The sequence below is a fragment of the Pygoscelis adeliae genome, unplaced genomic scaffold, assembly GCF_000699105.1.
Source record: "Pygoscelis adeliae isolate BGI_AS28 unplaced genomic scaffold, ASM69910v1 Scaffold60, whole genome shotgun sequence".
Lineage (NCBI taxonomy): Eukaryota > Metazoa > Chordata > Aves > Sphenisciformes > Spheniscidae > Pygoscelis > Pygoscelis adeliae.
The window spans coordinates 2,463,166-2,465,887 of NW_008823954.1; positions in this window are offsets into that span (position 1 = coordinate 2,463,166).

The window sequence follows — 2,722 nt, forward strand, 5'->3', positions numbered from 1 at the left end:
AGTTCGGAACGCCGTTGGAGAGGGGGGAGGGGAAGGGAGGTGCCGTGGGGGAGGGGAACCTGCCGTGAAAACGGGCCCGAAACCGGCCAAACGGAGGGTCGAAGGATGGGCTGAGGTGGGAAGGGCGCAACCGGTGTCTGTAGGAACGTGCCAGGACGGCGTCGGCCTGGCATGGCGGGGCCTGGCTGCAGCCGTCCCTGGGGAAGGCTCCCTGCAGCTGCCGCTCGTCCTGCAACTCTGTCGTGTGCTCCCCTCGTCGTTCCTGCGGGGGAGTACAGCCAGGGCAAGGCGAAGAGCATGTGGTGATGTAAAAGGGCGTTACGGAAAGCCCCTGCCCCTGTCTTGGTTTTCTTGGTGGAGACTGAGATCAGAAAGGGCTCATTGAGCGTATCAGTCTCATGCAGCGGAGTTGCTTTCTAAAATCAAGCCACCGGGGCAGAACTTTTCTTTTTTTTTTTTCAGGAACATTAGTAATGCGGATAGGTAAAACACAATTCCTTAAAATAGAATGTGTTTACAGAGGCTTGCTGAGACCTAGATTTCTAGAGTAGTGGTGAAACACTGGCACAGGTTGCCCAGAGAGGTGGTGGATACCCCATCCCTGGAAACATTCAAGGTCAGGTTGGACGGGGCTCTGAGCAACCTGATGTAGTTGAAGATGTCCCTGCTCATTGCAGGGTCGTTGGGCTAGATGACCTTTAAAGGTCCCTTCCAACCCAAACTATTCTATGATTCTGTGATTCTGCATCCCAACAAAAGAGGTCACACATGAGAGGTCCGGAGGAAGCTGATGGAGACAACCAGATGTCTGTATAATGACAGTTATAATGACAGTTTTCTTTGTTTTTTCTTTGTTTTTCTGTGCTAGATGTTATGAAAATTCGCAACTGGCCCGTGCCAACTGAGGAGAGAGGCTAGGACACAAAGTACAGAATTAGAAGAGTAAATATTTATTCATGCATGTGAGGTGTCCAAGCCAAATTGGGGCACCCCAAAATGTGGTTTTACACAAGGTTCTTGTACCCCTCAAATGTTCAGCTACAACACAATTTGACTAATCACTAACACAACACTACTGATTACTAATCATAGTAAAAATTCGCAAAGCAACTGTATTTCTGCAGCATTCTGGCTGCTTGTCTATTGATCCAGACATCAGCCTTGCTATAGTTACTTATCTATGACACCAGATGACACTGGGAGGGTTTCAAAGATGTGTTAGAGGGGCTAGAATGCTGGCATTATCTTGGCTGTCCAGGGGTATCTTCTATCCTTCATGGACAGTTCTAAGCTTCCAAGAAGCCAAGTCCTTATTTCCAGGGCCGGGCTGTCCTTCTGGTCCTTGCAATGAGCTGGTGTCTGTTAGTTTGTTTTTCTTAAGCATGAACAATACCAAAGTCTCCAGTAAAATTCCACTACCTCATTACATTGCAGTGTATAATGTGAACTAATATATATTAACAAAGTTAATACACTTTAATACTATAAAGACTGCTTAATATAATAGGTAGGGAAGGGAATTTCCATAACATAGGCAACAGATCAGAATGAGAAGGTGTAATACAGAGACTTAGTGATGGCTTCTACATTGACTGATTCCTCAGAAAAGACATCTGGCGGTTATGATGGACACATAAATCTTCACTGAATATGAATTAGCAATTAAAAAATAAAATAGAAAACTATGAGAAGACATACAAAATTGGAAGAAAAATGACACCGACAGTAGTAGAATATTAGCCTGTCTGTCTGTATCTCTATATTACATTCTCTCACATGAAATAGTTTTCAGGTGTGATACTTCCATCCCAAACAGGTACACCATTACAGAAATTTGAGTTCAGAGATGTCTGAAAACATTGATTAGAACAAAAATGAAAAGTTCAGCATGTTTTGTTTAGAAAGTAATAAATGACAACAGCTATAAAAGCTATGAAAAATACTGAGTGGCACAGAGATTTTACGCCGACTTTCCATTTGTCCTTTCAAAAAACATGTTGGGGGCATGTTGTGAAAACTGGATGACATGCACTGTGGATGTACTAAATTGCAGCAGTCCGGAAGCCTATCGGGGTTGTAGTCTCTGTATTAGAACCGCCTGGTGCAGTCCATGCTCCACCCAATGTGAAAGAAATTGCTCCAGTATGACACCTTCCTATCACCACTGCAGCTTCACTCAGACCTGAACTATTAAATATCTGCAATTTCTACATCACATAATAGAAACCAGGTCTGCAAATTCATAAGATGTGCACAATGTGGGCAATGTGCACTCGCAGCCCAGAAAGCCAAAGACACGGACCTGTTGGAGCGGGTCCAGAGGAGGGTCACAAAAATGATCAGGGGGATGGAACACCTCTCCTATGAAGAAAGGCTGAGAGAGTTGGGGTTGTTCAGCCTAGAGAAGAGAAGGCTTCGGGGGGACCTTATTGCAGCCTATCAGTACTTAAAGGGGGCTTATAAGAAAGATGTCGGCAAACTTTTTAGCAGGGCCTGTTGTGACAGGACAAGGGGTAATGGTTTTAAACTAAAGGGGGGTAGATACAGACTAGATATAAGGAAGAAATGTTTTACGCTGAGGGTGGTGAAACACTGGCACAGGTTGCCCAGAGAGGTGGTGGATGCCCCATCCCTGGAAACATTCAAGGTCAGGTTGGACGGGGCTCTGAGCAACCTGATCTAGTTGAAGATGTCCCTGCCCACAGCAGGGGGGTTGGACTAG